The 17,028-nt window shown below is 38.1% G+C and overlaps 1 long non-coding RNA gene and 1 other non-coding gene across 2 annotated transcripts; both read right to left on the bottom strand.

Moving 5' to 3' along the window:
* Positions 1-896: 896 nt before the first annotated feature.
* Positions 897-984, bottom strand: LOC131299339 (small nucleolar RNA R44/J54/Z268 family). The gene has a single exon (XR_009190723.1). It is a non-coding gene; the product is annotated as a small nucleolar RNA R44/J54/Z268 family (small nucleolar RNA).
* A 1,088-nt stretch (positions 985-2,072) lies between these two features.
* LOC131336281 (uncharacterized) lies at positions 2,073-6,378 on the bottom strand. Its single transcript, XR_009202770.1, has 5 exons — positions 6,202-6,378; positions 4,451-4,582; positions 4,254-4,358; positions 3,233-3,332; positions 2,073-2,176 (listed from the first exon to the last, which is right to left on the bottom strand). It is a non-coding gene; the product is annotated as an uncharacterized LOC131336281 (long non-coding RNA).
* Between the last annotated feature and the right edge of the window lie 10,650 nt (positions 6,379-17,028).

The raw sequence follows: 17,028 nt of genomic DNA on the forward strand, positions 1-17,028 counted from the left end.
ATCAAGTTTCATGTTAAAAGTCTTTTTGTTTTTACTTTATTAAATCTTTTAACATTTGTTTTACATGATAAGATGAACAAAAGGGTTTCGTAAGTCATTTTTCAGAGATTCGAAAAATATAAAAATAGTTTTGCGGACCTATGTTTGTTTTATCATGTAAAAGCAAACTGATTCTGGAATGCGTAGACATTTACACCACACGGTGTTTTAGTCACACCGTGCGACGTATCCGAGTCGCCGTGCGGCGTTTCACATGATATTGGTAGACTGTTGTAACGTTGTTATTTCACTTTCTGTATATTGTTCATCCATTTCATACTGCACAGCTCGCACCACAAACACGTTAATGTGATATATTAAACCCCATGTCCCTTTTCCGTACATGTTTTAATCAAAGTTAAGTTTTTTAAATGATATTAAATCCCCCATTTAAAATGCTAAGTAGAGGTCGGTTTTATCGGGCGAGCGGGATGCTTTTTTAACAAAACCTTTCCCGTTCATAACGTGGCTTCCGAACCCAAAATCTCAATGTTTTCGCTAGATCAAAAGCCTTTCTTTTCAAATCAAACTATCGGTTTCTCGGATCATCCATCTCAAAAATCTGGATGGCAACTCTCGAGCGCGCGCCGATCGGGGAGCCCACACCCATATTCTGATATTCGTTCAAAGACACATAACAAATTTGTCACGTCGACAAAATTTTAACTGACCCAATTGTGATCTTATTCTACATAAAACGACTTTGGAATTTATCATTAAAAGGGATTGACACAAATATTGAGAACAAGTATGTTGTTTAATGGAGTACATGCAAACTTTGAAGAAGACATGCGACAAAGTTGTAAAGAGAATATGCAAGAATATATACTGGGAAAAAATAAAGTCTAATAGGAGCAAGTGCATCAGCGAGATTCCCGAAGACAAATCATCATTCTCCAATATGGAGGTGCTGATGTCCCTGTCTGTTTCATCGTCACTTGCACAAACACATCACATGCTAAAAACAAATTTCTTTCAAACTGTCATAACATTGTTAAATACTCCCTCTGTCCCAAATTTTTTGTCCAACCCGCAAAACGGAGTGTTAAAAATAATACAATTTTTGCAAGAAAAAATCAAAAGTTTTTCAACAACTTACTAGATATCAATGAGTATTTTTAATTTGTGAAAAAAGTTTGAATTTTTTCTTGAAAAAATTGCATTATTTTTAACACTCCGTTTTGCGGACCAGACAAAGAATTTGAGACGGAGGGAGTACTTTGCTACGAACTTCGACAAAGTAATTTGATTGTGTGAGAAATCCAGCATTGAGAAAAAGGGACCATGATTCATCTCCTACGTCGGAACGAGGTGCCTCAGTTTAAGTTGGCTCTTGACAAGTACAAGCAGATACCAGCGCAACAAAGTACCAGTTTGCATTGTTGCTCAAGGCAAACTGTCACATTGGTTGCCCTCTAGTGTATTATATTACCTTTTAGGCCCATGATGTGGCTCGTTCTCACAACAAAAATTTCCAAGCTTGCTTGACTATTACTCTGAATGAGACAGTGGTCACTTTTTGCAGGCCTGAACCGTAGTTCTAACTACTTAAAGGATCGGCCCTCGACTAAGGTCCATGCTGCCCTGGAGGTGGTCTTCTCTAGGTTTATCGGCTCTCGACTAAGGTCCATGCTGCCCTGGAGGTGGTCTTCTCTAGGTTTACCTATTCGGTGTTGTTCTTCCACAATGAAAGTATTGCCAATCGATTTTGTGTGGAACTTGCATTTTGGAAGATTTATTTATTCGGCTTTCATGAATTAAGAACTTGCTTTAATCATGTATTGTAATATTGATTTTAGATTCAATAACATGTGTGGTTGAGAATACTCAATTGTATCGATTGACTTGGGGGTTGTTGACTATAATCATCTCAAAATATTAGGCCAAAAAAAATTCCCACTCAACAAATTAATCTGATACGGTAGATTTAACCCGCCCACATTGTTCGATCTTTAATGTTCTTTCCATACATTTAGCCAATTAAAACAATATAAAAATTCCAAAATGTCAATAACAAATTTCTCAGATGCGTTGATATGATGAAACGTAATCCCTTTCTCCACGTACCTCTTCTTTTCTGAATCACTGATCATATTTCGGCAAACAATGACCCCTGCTTATTCAGACTTGAAGCATTCTAAACACCAAATGTTGAACAAATTCATGATGTGGCCCAAAATTCAAGTCATACATAATTCGGCTTCAGTTTTTTTATTTTCTTTTTTTAATCCAATTGGCGTCAGTTTGATATGGTAAAGTCAGAGAACTATGGAGATTGCCCTAATAGGCACAATCATAAGCGGAACTCTGTGTATGTTTTCTTACGGCAGTAATACCTAGGTGACACGACTAAGAAGTACAACCATGATGAAGATACATGTCATTACAACATCACAAGCCATGTAAAGCACGTAGTCTTAAAAGTCTTCGAGTATATATCCATTTCTCGTGTATTGACACAACCAGTGCTTGCTAAGCTATGTTCAATGGCCTTCTTTGTCGAATCAAGAACATGCACTCATATTACAGCCAAACTATGAGAATGGTTGTTTGGCGGAACCAGGATTTTAATTCCGGGGGGCTAGTTTAGGAGACATATATTTTTTATCGGAACGTATATGTAAGTATATCATAAGGTTTTTGCTTTCCAATTCATTACATTTGTATATTATAATAATTCTTTAGGCTACATCAAGTATCACGTGGTTATTTTTTATTTATTAAAGAAAATGAGAAATGAGAATGTAAAATAATCAGTTTTTTATCAACTCGAACCAAAATTATTAAGATTATAAGTAGCTATACACGAATAATTATCAATAATATTCAAAATCAAGTATATACAAAATAAAAATTTTAAAACTCAAACGCTCGAAGAGCCGGGGCCGAGGGGCCCCGGCCCCCCGGGCCCCAACATGGCTCCGCCCCTACTCACATGTCAAAATACAGTCCAATTAACCAAATGGTCTTGAAACAAAACCTGTAGGAATGTAATATTAGATGCACAGTTTGACCCATCACAAACCCATGGTTTAAGAATGCAATAATGCACACTTGAGCACTTTACAACATGAAATGCACAGTTATTGACATCTCTATAATGCAATGATACCCGCAGAAGATACAACCCATAGCATCTGCCTCATAGACAACTAACAAAGCAAAACAAAAGGATGAATTCTAGGTAACTTACTTTCTCCGTGTTTTTGATGGATTGACTCATGACGAGACTACTCTCTTTAAGCTGTTGTGCCAACCTAACCATTTCATCTGCCAAGTCTTCTTGAAGCTTTCTATTGAAGGCAGCAAGGGCAATGAGAAGCAGTAACAAGAAATAATATGTGCAGTAATAGCTATCATGACATTCAATTGGGTGGATGGTGTAACGCTCGGTAGCTCCTCCAAAACCTCTAATCAAACATTTGTAGTAAAAAGTTGTAACCTAAGACAGACATGCTAACTAGTTGGTTGAACTAGTGATCTACTGATGCATTCATATTCTGAAGCTGAAAACCAAACCATTAGCAATGCTTGTGAGCCAATTGAGCGCAATTTCTTTTGTAAATCTTATAAAGAAAATGAACGAAAAAGAAGAGGTCCAACCTCCAATTTCTCTTTCTGATAAGAGATCACACATTAGTATTTACATCTCTAAAACTCGAAATGAAACTGTTGTGGTGTCTTGCTCACACCTTGATGCATTTCTGTTTGAAACTAGAGGCTTCTTAATTAACAATGAGTTAGTTCTTGCTACGCATTGTACATTTACTTTATAATGCACATTAATTGTGAGCTCAAACTCAACTAGAATGCAAGGGTTTTCCTTCAAAGCAGGTTTCAGTTTTTCCCTACTAGAAGGCATTATATTGTAGACAACCAGTCCTTTCATAGTTCAGTCCCTTGGTATGCACTGTACCAAATAATAAGTGGACACATAAATAATACATGGTATGCCATGAATCTAACTCAATCTGGATTTTTTGGGGAAAAAAAATTATTCACATGTTTCATCAAGATGACAAAAACAATTCAACTGCACATAACTACTACATTTTGAATACACATCAAAAAACATAAGCAAATAACTACAAGTAAACATGTAGACATGCATTAAGAACCTCAAAATGGTTTTAAAATTTATGACAGAGAACTCTTGCCTCAACTCTTGTTGTGCTCTAGTTACTTCTACAATATGCTAAGACTCTGGCAAGTACCTGTGCTTTTGAATATGAATCTGTGCAGCTGCATCCAATTTGACAGGAGCCGAGTGATCAGTGTTAGCATAATTATGAGGTCTATCTTCAACGCTTGATTGGGGTCTATTTAATAAATTAATGAAACCACCACACAAAAAATGAACAAATAGATGTATCACCTAATCACAAGTAATATAGAAACTGTAGTTTCTTACACAAATCTTCTCCTCAACTTCGGGGAAGTAAGAATTTATCCTTCGGTCTTAGAAGGGCTTTCATTTATAGAAGTTACATCATAAGGTTTCTCAGATTCTTGCATGGTTGACTGGAAGTGTCCAAGTGAAAAGCTGGGTTAGAAATGAGACACCATATGAGACGAATGTATTTCTAATACACAGGAAGAAGAATGAAGCAGCTAGATCTTAAGCTAAATGTTACGATGGAGACAAAAAAAAAAAACTTCGTAAAACCTTTTGAAATGGCTTTAGAAATAACCAAAAAAAAGGGTCCAAAGTGTTGGTCCAAATAGCAACCCAAGAGGGCGGGTGAATTGGGTATCTCAAATATAACGCGGAATTTTTAAAAACTAATTGCAATCTATTCAACTACAATTCCAATTTCAATGATATACTATTCTACTCATGCAATATTGATACGCAAGATGGAAAGTAAATAGAGTAGGGAAGAGAGAATCGAATGCAATGATTTATAGTGGTTCGGTCCGCAACTTCACGGCCTAGTCCACTCCCCAAGTGTCCAACTAGGGATTTGCTGCACTATTTCCAATAGTTACAATCCTTCTAGCTTCGCGGGTGCTAGACAACCTTTACAACGAGCAATCTATCCCCAATCGCTCCAACTATTTTTGACTCCGGTGTTAGTCACACCTAACCCAACTAGTTTTGACTCCGGTGCTAGTAACACCTAACTCCAAGTGATTTTCTCTCCAAAACCACTCACAAAAAGATAATCTCTCTCAAGAGTATGAATAAGGGTGTACAATCCCTTTTACAATAAAGATTAAAATAAGAACTCTCTCACATACAAGTGTATAGATATCAAGATAAAGAGTTGAGTTGATTGACTGATTTGCAAGTGATAGCTCACAAGTATTTTCTTCAAGACTTCTGTCAATTACTTCCTCTGTCAGACTTCTCTTTTAGGTACCAATCAAGTGTAGTTTCCTTTTCTTTTGCACTAGCCGTTAGAACCAAAATCAAGTCAACACAAATTCATCCCTTGCACTAGCCGTTAGAATCAATTTAGGTACCAATCAACCATTGTAGTTTCCATTTCTTTGCCACTGAGACATTTGTAACTTGGGAACTTCCATGAACCGTTGAAATTGAATCTCACAAAATAATCCAGCTAATAATTGCTCCCATTTGAATAATTCTCTAGCCAATTAAGTTAGAAGAAGATTTGTCTTTAATCTTCCTCCTTTCAATATATATATATATATATATATATATATATATATATATATATATATATATATATATATATATATATATATTAACTATTGAAGATAGTGATTTGGTGTTGCAATCTTTCTGTGTCTTTTAACCAAATCCTACAAAATAAACATTAATTTAAATGAGTACCAAATATCACAATATTAATTATATTTCTCCATCCATAAAATATATTTTGTTATCATCAAAATCAATAGGGTATTCATAGAAACCTTTGGGCTAACACAAAGAATCACTGAAATCAAGTTGCCCCAGAAAAAGCAAGTCATTCAAAAGCAGTAGTAATAAGGGAAAATCACCAAAAGCAAATCAGATTTCCGTTCCCCAACAAAAGGATGGTGGGAAAAAAAAAACCCAATGCAAATGATGTTATGTGAAAATGGCGACTCCAATGTTTATTCTGAAATACTTTTATCGAAGTTAGAAGAAGATAAATGCCATTGTTTAAATGTAAAACTGTTGATGTAGAAGAAACTGAAGGAAACACGCACCACGGGGACAACCAATTTGGAAGCAATGGCTTCTATCTTCTCTGAACAATCATTCACCAGTGCTTTTGGTATTCTATAGAAACATGTTCACAATAAGACTCACAAAATATTAATCACCAAAGTCTCAAGTCCTAATACAAGAACAACACGACTAGAATATTGAGAAGGCCAAAAGATAATTAAGTTTCATCATTGTTGAACACAAATTTCGAGTCTGCGAAAAAGACGGGAAAAATGATGAACGAGAGTCAATTTTATTGATGTATCAAAACTAGGGTTACAATCCCTAATGAATTTCTAAGAGAAAATAATCCTCTGATTCTTCTCTTCGGTTGTTGTTGTCTTCGGTTGTTGTTGAAACGAGGGCTTGATGATTATTCTTGGATCGAACGGCGGAATCTTCTCCGATGTTTGCGAAGAAGATGATGATCTAGGTTGAATGTTCTTCGGAGCTTTGTAGCTTTTATCTGAAAGAACCTTCTTGTTGGATTTGGACTTGGGACTTGAGGAATTCTGAAGGACTTTGAGGCTTTGATCTTCAGAGCTCTGGAGTTGGATGCTTGAATGTTTATTCAAAAATATGATAGGAGAGCACCTCTATTTATAGAGATGTAGGATAGAGAGTCATGACCAATCTCTGCTTCATTCATATTTATCTCTCTTTAATTATTTCTTTGTCTAATGTAAAAGAAATAATTATAATTCGATAATTATCCCTCTTACTTTTATTTTAAGGACAATTATTTGTGAACAGAAACACAATTATTATTTTACCAAGTGGTTTAATTTGATTGGTCGAGCTTAATAAAAATAATAACTGCGTCACTTTGACACGCGGCACCATTTGATTGGCTTATACGCATCATTTTGACTTTTGACCTAAAGACACTTGGCAATATTTGATTGGTCATTTACCGTGCCCTATTTGTTAGGTCCCGCAACATGTGGTAACTTGTGATTGGATGGAAATTTTACATGCCTACAGATGCCCCCTCGAGCTTGCTCATGCACGAAAGTGAGCAGGTCTCGAAAATGTTGACTTGATTTGATTTGATGCCGATAATTTGTGTACTTGGCAATTTTTTTTTGTGTTTGACATTTGGTGTCAATCCGAATTTTGAGATTTGATGCTGAAATTTTGAGTACTCGGCAGTTTTTTTTTTTTGTTTGTTTGCTTGAGACTGACTTGATGTTGACTTGGTTTAAATTGATGCCAAAAATTTGTGTGCTTGGCAATAATTTCTTTTGCTTGAAGCGGATTTGGCTCTTCAAAATTTTAACTTATGATTCGCGCTAAAATTTGTCAATCAATATGCTTGAGTTTTTTTTTTTTAGAATGATTTGCAAACCCAATTTATCTTGGGGCTACTAATTAATCCTTTGAAGAAACTCTAAGACCATCAAATAATTGGAACTTGATAACCCAGTTAAATTAAGCCCAGGTGAACCTTGCAATCATTCACCAAATGCTTGATTGCCCCAAAAGCAGCAAAAAGGGACACGTTTTCGCGGCCAACTTCGACACCGCTTAGAGAAAATCTCAGTTGGTGTCAGGAGAGGAAAGTAGAATCCTTCTCCCATTAGGAATTTAGGTGCCCGCTTATACGTGCATGTGTCGACCCGTAATACGCGTCTAGAGATCGCCACTTAAAATGACCACCTCTTGAGATGAATTTGAATTAGGATAGGAGTCTGCCTTCCTTTTCCTATTAGACTTTGTCGTCGAGCCCTATCCGTATATTAAAACTTCTAACTCCTCTTTCAATTAAAACTGTCTTCTTGCTCTATACATATATTAGAACTTCTGACTCCTCTTTCAATTAAAACTGTCTTCTTGCTCTATATATTGAGAGGAAGCACTGAAACAAATCCTCACAATTGATTTGTTTCAGCCTGGAAAAGAATTTCAGAGCAATACGGTGGTGAGTCTTCTCCTTTTGTCTTTTGCTTCTTGTCTCTGTCTTTCTACACCAAGCACATGTCATGCACTCAATATTTTCCAAATACAACCTACAGTAAACAACGTGACCCTTTTAATTAATTCGTCCCTTTTTTCGCTTACGGCCTTGCGCACCTGTGCAATGCATGTAGCATGCCTTTGCACAATTTTCCTTCATGCGAAACTATTTTGCTTCTTCTGACTTCACACTTGTAATTTTGGCACACACCTGTTGCTACTTGGATTGTTTTTTATGACAGCACATGTTCTCCATTCTCCAACTTTGCAAAAGGTCTTGAAGTCTGTGAAAGAATAGCATAAGAATTTGTATACGGCAACTTTGCGTCTGTATTGCTTTACTCAAGACCAAAATTTTTCTGCAAGGGTATGAACTAATTTTACACTATGGGGTAGTGTAATGAATATTTTTTTATCCTGCTTGCTGAATGTTTGATCTTTGCTTTATTTGCAGGTATCAAGAACCCTTACTTTCTTACGGCTTCGAGAATTTCGGTCTCAATTTTTTTTATAGAAAAACAGCGCCTTGATTTTCTCTTCTATTTACCAGCTCTTTGATTTTCCTTTTAATGCTCTATGGTTGTTTTCTTTTGCAGACTTGACAATTGGTGTTTTGCAATTTGCCTTTCAGACCTTCCGTTGTTCAAAGATGGAAATCTTCGCAAACACGATCCTTCATGGCCAAGCACTACTTTCCATTGCTAAGGGTCAAAACGCATCTGACGAAGCACTACTTCTTCCGATCTTTGATCCTGTCATTGGTTCACCTTTTTCATGTCATCTTGTAGTTGTTGACTTTGCCTGTAATAACTCTAAAATTTAATAAATAATTTTTTTTTATATTCGAGTTATTATTTAAAATTGCCTAGATTGCTTTAATTATCTTTTATTTCCTTGTAGTTTGTCATAATTACACTTTTGCCCTTCAAAGTTCGTTTCTTGACTTTAAAGCCCTACTTGGCAAAGTCTAGTTAGTTTTTAACCAATTAGTTGGAGGAACCGAGCTAGGAAGTCACCTAGTTACTATGGATGAACCTTTTTGCCATCTTTGAACCTTGTGAACCTTTTCGCCATCTTTGAACCTTGTGAACCTTTTCAACTCTAGACTAGAAAACTATTTATTTATTTTCTTTTATTATTTTAGTTTTCTTCTTTATCCATTGGACGATAGAAGTTAGGAGAACTTTTATCCATTGAATAATAGAAACCCTATTCTTTGTATATTAAAGGTATTCATTGAAAGATTTAGTTAAGTACTAATATCTATATAAAAAAATAGATTATATAATTGTTTTAAAGGACATTTTGATTATTTTAATATAAAATTTCCTTATTTCTTTTGACCATTGGTTAATAAATACTAGGGGATTTATTATCCATTGGGTAATAGGGTTAATCTTTCAACTAAGTACTAGGATATAATAAACTAGTCATTTTCTAAATCCCCATGTGATATTGTACCTATATTATATTATGTAGGTACTTTTAGACTTAAAGACCTAAGATTTTCCTAGGTACACTAATATTATTTTATATTGGGTTTTGTACCAATGTGGGTTAAATTAATAAGGAGTCTAGATCTACCTAGATTTCTTAGTACCTATGTAAATATAATATATGTACTTGGTTGATTAAAAAAATTACTAGGTATACATGTGCCTAAAAGGATTCTTTATTTTAAAATCTTGACCTTGGAAATCTTCTTTGATCACAAGTACCAAAAGTACCTATTATTCTATGTTTGTTTGTACATAAGTGTGTGTGTGTGTGTGTGTGTGTGTGTGTACTATTGCAAGGGGAGAGAAAGGGAGAGAGAGAGGGAGTGGCCGGGAGAGAGAGGGCCAAGAGAGGAGAGAGAGGGAGAAAGTGAGGTGTGTGCATGTGTTGCTCACTCCATCTAGTCAATTCCTTTTGACCAATTTCTCACACAATCTTGGTACAATCAAATCTAGATTTTTCCTTACTCTTTCTTGTATTAACTAGTCTTCTATGAACTAGACAAGACTAAAAACCCTTAGAATAACCTAGATTTGTCCTAGCAAGAGAAGAGAAGAGATTGGTTGTCCTCACCATGATCATCTTATATCTTTTCAAATCTAAAATGATATTATTTCTATCTTCCATTGTCCTACTTTGTACAATTTCCAATTTTTAACTTGTACAACCCTCATTTTCTTCCACAAATCTTCCAAGATCAAATCCAAGGACTAAACCTAGCCATGCAAGCCTAGAAACTAGACTTTGATCTTCCAAGAAAGCTTGATTTTTGGAATAAAAAAATGAGATATGGAGAGAGAGGGGGGGCCGGCCATGAGGAGGGAGAGGGAGAGCCTTGCCTATAAATAGCAAGCTCACTCCAAGCTTGAACTCACACCTTTACACTTTGCTCCAACTTCTCTCTAGAAATTTTAAGTGTTCTTGGTTCAAAAGTTCTAGTTTTCTTAAGTTTCTTGAGAGTTCTTGAAAGAAATCACCAAACCACTTCCAAAACCACCTCTAGATCTCTAAAGTAGCTTAGCTTAGTTAGTAAGTTGTTTCTAGGAAGAGAAAAGTCCATCTCTCTTCCTTTCGAAGCAATCTGGAGCCGTTACGCCACTGAATCACGAAACCGACGACCAAATTCTCCGTAGCCGACCACCGCCAAGAAGTAAGGTAGGAATCCTAGTCCACCAACTCTATGTATTGTATAAGATCGTATGTTGGAGAATAGAACGTCATTAAGAAGTAAACTTTGATCATTCTTTCTAAAGTAGATAAGGTTATCTTAAAATGTTGGAAATGCATGATTTATGTTCACTCATGGTGATTTAAGCATGCTAAGTAGTTTGGAGTTGGATGATCTTGTTAGAATAGTTTTAAATTTTTGATGAATGCTTGTTTATGTGGAAAGTTCTACCACGGAAGTCTATGCATGAAAACGAGACACCTAAACCAAGAAAGTTAAAGACATGACGCTTAGGGTGAGGTTAACGAGGAAGAAAATGTGTTTTCCGATGAAGGAAATATTTTGAAACTACATAATGACCATTTCGAGGGCATTATGTGAGATGTGTGTGAATGGGCCAATGGGAACCCGGCGCAACGGAACCATTGTGAGGATACTCGGGAGACCGGCGCGGCGGAACCGAGGTTGGGTGTGTGGCTTGGTTATCCGTGGAGAGGAGCCAATGCAATCGTGTGCCAATGGGAACCCGGTATGGCGGAACCATTGTGAGGATACTCGGGAACCCGGAACGGCGGAACCAAGGTTGGGTAAGTTAAAAAGAAGTTTTGGAAGAAGAGAAAAGTGAAAATAACGACACGGTCTACGATGAGTCAGAAAAGTCAACACTAACGTTAGCTTGAATAAGGAATGTGGATTTGATTGACTGTTTGTCAATATGATTGATTTATGTAGAATCGTTGTTATTATGACCTCTTGTTCTTAAGTTATGGGCTAGTAAGTAGGATTATACTATTTAGCCTTTGTAGCTCATGGTGTTATCTTCTGGTGACCCTGACATATTATATGGGTGGCGACGCCGGTATAATATGTCAGATCTGATAGATGAACATGGCGAACTCTTCACTTTGGAGGCTTTCGGAGCCGAAGAACTCGCTAGGATGGAGGATCAAGCGGAGCAGTAGTTAGGAACCCTAGTTTCCTATTTTGTGTTTAAAATACTCTTACGAGAGTTATGTTGTAATAATGAGCAGTGACTCTCTTTAAGTTCTGTAATAAATTATCCCTTTAACGTACCTAAAATTAGAGGCGTTACATTGCCCATCCGACACAATGGTTCATTGACACTACAACAGACTTGCATGATCTCACCAACTCTGCCACCATTCCCTCCTCCAGGGCGCTCTTGTTGCGGTAATCACTCCATTCCAAAGATGATGCCACAGAACATTTTACCTTGCTAGGTGATCAAATCAATGACGGAAAAGCCGCTTGGACAGCTCCTCTTGCCAGCTTTGGCCAATTTTCATTCATCTATCAATATTGGGAGTGGGTAGAAGATGTACTTGGGCGATCTTCAGAAATACTTTTTCAGGCAAGGATCTATGGTGCCGTCTATGCTTCTCTTTTCACATATGACGATGATGTAAACCTCATTCAATCATTCTGTGAGCATTGGTGTCCTTCTAAAAACACACTTCATACACCAGCAGGAGAGCTATCAATCTCCCTTTGGGATCTATTTTATATTGGTGGTCTGCCGATCTATGGAAAATTTTACGACGAAGTCATCCCGCCGGCATGCAATTTAACAGGCGTCGACGAAAACAACATGTAACTCCTTCCACCTAGTTGCAGGCACCTCTTTGCTTCGTACCACAGACTTTTTCGTGTTTCAGAAACTCACCATATCACCACCCGTAACTGGATCCATTTCTGGTGCAGGCTAAAAAGCAAATATTCAAATCTTTCTCCTAATGATCAGAGCGATGGAGCAAGCAGGCCAACTGGACACACTAGCATGCCACCAGAGCGCACAAAGGATGAAGAAGGAGCATTCAACGAGCTAGGCATCAAAGCACGTTTAGGGGAAGAAGTCTATTTAGCAGCCTTCCTGTCGTGCTAGCTGTCCATATTTGTCCTACCCAATGGAAAAGTGAACCAAATTCGTCCTACCGTCTTCAAAGTTGCAAGCATGATGGCGCGCGGATCTACATTTTCTTTGGCAGTGCCCGTTCTGGCGAGCATATACCATGGCTTGAGGCAAATTTCATCATCTCCTACTCCAAGTCAGTGCCATGCGATCCTTCCCATGCATTATATCTATGGATGGCTTGGCAACTACTTCGACACATACCTTCCATCCCTACACTCTCAACCGGGCGTTAGAATGGTCCAACTAGCTGGCGAGAAGAATGCCAAACATTTCACATCAATTGCGGGCGCACGAACTCCTCAGAAGCATTGATCCTTCGCGATTATCATCCTTGGCCATGTCTAACAAGGACGAGCGGTTAGTGGTAGATGATGGAAAGCAATCCCACTTCTGGACAGCCTACACCATTAGTCTTCGTTCAAGATAACTGACTTTTCGTTGCGATATGCAGTATATCGTTGAGTCTTACAGCCCCCATCGATCCTCACGACAATTCAACTTTTACCAAGATGTGCCCGAAAAATTGATGGAAGAAGCACGTCCCCTTAACCTACCCGAAGTTGTAGGACTTTGGCAATCCTACACGAAGCTTGGTACTAAGGCAAAACTGAAAATTCATGTCTCCTCGCACAAAGGCCATACCACAAAGCGATATCAAGAGTGGTGAACAAAGCATGCAAGTGATTTTGTTAAAGGAGACATTGAGCCTGCCGAAAAGCAAAAGAAACCCAAGACTCCAGTTAGAATTCGCCTAACCAAGGGCAAAGGAGCAATTACACCTATTGAGAGTGCCCATGAAGTTGAAGGCATTAACGCAATAGCAAGCAAAGCCAAAGCAAGCAAAGCTAAACCAAGCAAGGCCAAACCAGCAGTTCTACCTACTATTGGCAACGAGGAAGTTGATGGCACTAATGCAACATTAGTGTAGGGGGATGAAAACAATTGGTACTTCGAATCAATTGGATCGCAACGGCTTATTCATGCCTCTTCACCGGAACCCTAACTCGTCGTCTGAACCCTAATCTGCAAAATAGACAGGGGGTGAGTGCACCTTTGCCCCTCGTGGCAAAGGCCCTCCGATGCTTTTGTTAGTATCACGTACTTGAAAACTCAATCCTAATTATCAGTAGGAAAGTAATAATAATGCAATGTATTGCGTACCTTTTACCTCTAGGTTTACCTCATATTTATAGATTTATGGATGCTTGCTGTCCAAGCATCCATGTTACCATAGGTTTCCTAACTCGTATAGGAAACCCAGGATATCAAGGAGTCTCGTTTCCTTTATCAATTTATGGAAAAGATTCCTTTTAGGATTCTTTTCCTTTAAGAGCCGAACATCCCATATTCGTTGGGTATCTTTCTCAGATCCTATATTCTTGGGATCTTTATCCCTTTATGGGACATGACTACTCTGGAATCTTCCAGAGTATTCCCTCTGCTCCTACTCTCGATTAGAGCTCCTTCCTTGTTCGGCTGTCTCATAGCCGAACAGACTACCTGGACCAGGGACTTCACATGTAACTTGGTTCAAATGTAAACAGAATATCTCCTATCTGCCGAACAGATAGTTTACTCCAGTGACTTGTCGTGTCATTGACCTTTATTCAGCCGAACAGATTGCATGGACCAAGGACTTCACATGTCTTTGTTCCATATCGCTGTTCTTAATACTGCCCGGCGATAAGTCCAGTCGTATTTACCACGTGTTCCCAAACATCACGTGTTCGGTAACTAAATGTATCTGCTCGGGAATACCTCCCTACAATTAGGCAAAGTCAAAGCAAGCAAAACTAGACCAAGCAGGGCCAAACTGAAAGTTCCACTTATTGTTAGCACCCATGAAGTTGATGGCGCCAATGCAACATTAGTCAAAGCCAAAGCAAGCAAAGCTAGACCAAGCAGGGCCAAACCGAAAGTTCCACTTGTTGTTAGCGCCCATGAAGTTGATGGCGCCAATGCTACATCAAGCAAAGCCAAAGCAAGCAAGGATAGACCAAGTAAGGCCAAACCAAACCAAGGAAAGGATCTACCCAAAGATGCATCCAAAGAAATGGAGAGATCAACTCTCAAGCCTAAACCTCTCTTGAAGATTTTTGCTCCAAAAATTCCATCCGTGATTGTCAAAAGTTCAACTACCGAAAATAGAGACAAGAAAAAAAGCCTTGTGATTTGTGATGGGGACAGCAACTCTAGCCAAGGTGATCGCCACTGGAATCGCCCCAAGAAGCAGAAAAACATAGCCCAAGTCACACCCTTGGAGGATATCCACATTGACACGGACGGTTTTTTCCAAGATGTGCTTGATAGCAGCACACCTTTGGAGGATTTAGAAGCACACGTAAGAAAACACATACTTCCTTGAATGCTTTCACATTTTTTTATTTCAGTAAGCTACTTAATTTTTTCCCCGTATATGTGCAGTTAGGAGTCAACAACTTGAATCTTGATGATGAACTATACTCTCAAAGCAGGGGAGGTTCAATAGATGGTCCAGATTCCTTTGGATTGCTTTCTCATAAGAGAAGATCTGTCGAAGAAGCATCACGTCAAATTTCTCATGAGAAGACTCCTATTGACATGCCCAAAGTGCCAATAACAGAACCAAGACAATTTCGAGTGAGACCTTTTGGTCCCACGTTATCCGATGTTAGTGTTTTTCAAGGGATAGATGTGATTTTTAAAAGTCGGCGCAAGTATGTCTCAGGGTTGTGGTTTCAACTTTCACATAAGATCGAGAAAACCAGCTTGGATCATGTCGACAATATTGAAGATGAGGCTGAGAAGGTCCTCGAAGAGATGAGAAACATGAAAGTAATGGACATTTCTCCATTACAGCGCATCCTTAAAAGCTTCTTTGATAATATTCGGGCATACAAAAATCGCTCCACTTCTATCAAATCATGTGCAAGTCAGCTGACAGATATTTCTCAAACTCTTTCTCATACTAAAATCAGAGAAGATGAGGTAATTAAAGAATCTGAACTTCATCAACAAGAATTTGAAGCCCTTAAAGTTGACAGGGCTAAGTTGAAAAGAGCATTGGAAGGCATAGACACCAAGCTTAAGGCCAAAGAAGCAGCGGTTGTTGCAAATGAAGAAGAATTATCCAAGGTGCAACTTGAGATCTCTAACCTTGAAGATAAGGTCTCTGCTATCAAGAATGCCGCAGTACAGACTGATGAAGACATTGCAAAATTGGAGGAGATGAGAAGGTTGCTTGAAGCAAATCAAAACGAGTTGGCAAACTTCAAGCTATTTCCTTAGTTTTAGTTTTCCTTTTTTTTTTTGTCATTAGGAAAGATTGTTTCCCTTTCTTCATTGTTAATAACATTTGGTCTACTTATTCATTTGAGGAATATAGCAAACACAATTTGTCATTATTGATTGGAGGAAAAACTGTTTCCTTTTTTTTTTTTTTCATGATTAATAACACTTGATCTACTTATTCATTTGAGGAATATAGCAAATGCAATTTGTTATTATCAAATTAATTTTTTTTTTTTGGATGACTGAGCTCGAAATTCAAGCTGCCTACGTACCCAAAATGGGATCAAGCCAAACGTAGTTCATATTTTATTTTATTTTTTTGGGTTTGCCGTGCACAATTTTAGCTCATGCGGGCCAGGAGCAACATGCAGTTTAAGCTCGTGCGTCATGGAGTAACGCTTGTTTTTCAAGGGTAGTAGCGCTTCAAGAATTTGCCATTTATGGGGCCAACTCTCGAGCTATCTTCAGCAACCAATTTGTAGGTGCCACTTGAGTAAACTTCTTGCACCACATATGGTCCATCCCACTTGGAAATGAATTTACCACCAATTTTATGAGTGGTATTAATGGGCCTTCTTACAGCAAGAACCAAGTCTCCTTTCTGAAAAGAACGAAGACGAACCTTCTTGTCGAATGACTTTGACATGCGGGCTTGATAGCATTCAAGATGTTGTGCTTCAAGCCTCTTTTCGTCAAGCGCCTCTAGTTCTTCAAGGCGCAAGCGAGCATTGTTTTCATGAGTGAGGCCTTCTTGAATGGCAACCCTCAAAGATGGAATTTGACGTTCGAGCGGCAAAACAGCTTCCACACTGTACACTAATGAATATGGAGTGTCTTGTGTGGGCGTTCGAAATGTGGTTCGATATGCCCAAAGTGCTTCTTCCATTCTCTCAGGCCAATCTCTTCTTGCTTTGGCAACCACTTTCTTCAATAAGCTCCCAAGAGTCTTGTTGAATGTTTCAGCAAGATCATTTGCAGGTGGATTGTACATAGTAGAAGCAT

The sequence above is a fragment of the Rhododendron vialii genome, chromosome 8a (genome assembly GCF_030253575.1).
Source record: "Rhododendron vialii isolate Sample 1 chromosome 8a, ASM3025357v1".
Lineage (NCBI taxonomy): Eukaryota > Viridiplantae > Streptophyta > Magnoliopsida > Ericales > Ericaceae > Rhododendron > Rhododendron vialii.